Below are 840 nucleotides of genomic sequence, written 5' to 3'. Positions count from 1 at the left end.
ACATAGCTAGCTAGAGGCGATGGCTTCTTGGAGCTAATTCACGGCAGCTTTCGTCCTAATTTTGGGACTGCCATGTTGGCTTGGCGATAACTATTAATATATATATATATATATATATATATATATATATAGATATATATATAGATATATACACGTACCTATATACAAATTTATATATGCACACACACACACGTACTTATATACGCAAGCGCACATACATTCATACATGCATACATATATATGAGTCTGTGAGTGTTCATATGTGTCTGTAAATGTATATATGAGTAAATGTCGCGTTGATATCCTAAGACTTGCTTTGAAATGATAAATTCAGATTAACAACCACATTGATTCTTTTCCCAATGCAGGTCATCGATATACTATTCACTGATACCACCTGTCACAACAATTACTGTGGTTGGTGCTGGGAATCTTCTTTGAGATATATCTTAAAGAAAAATAGGAAGTCGTATATAATAACCTCCCTTTGGAACTATATGACATTGGCAGTTTTTCCCCTTTATTTTATTGTCTCGGTTACTTACTCGGATTACCTCGATCTGAACGTAGGCGCCTTGAAACAATTCGGTTGGTCTAATTCGTATTGCAAATATAAATTTCTCAGATCAAACTTCTTCAGGAAGTTGAATAACATGTATCACCATTCCGATCTTTTTTGTGTGTGTCTTGTCTCCACTGTTCGAAACTAGCCAACCACATAATTCCTTATTTTTCCCTTTTCTCTCTTTTCTCCTTAATTCTATCCTTCATTAACAACTGAGAGAGTGAGAGAGAGAGAGAGAGAGAGAGAGAGAGAGAGAGAGAGAGAGAGAGAGAGAG

Source organism: Octopus bimaculoides, chromosome 20 (assembly GCF_001194135.2).
Source record: "Octopus bimaculoides isolate UCB-OBI-ISO-001 chromosome 20, ASM119413v2, whole genome shotgun sequence".
NCBI lineage: Eukaryota > Metazoa > Mollusca > Cephalopoda > Octopoda > Octopodidae > Octopus > Octopus bimaculoides.
Note: the sequence above shows the minus strand (reverse complement) of the source record.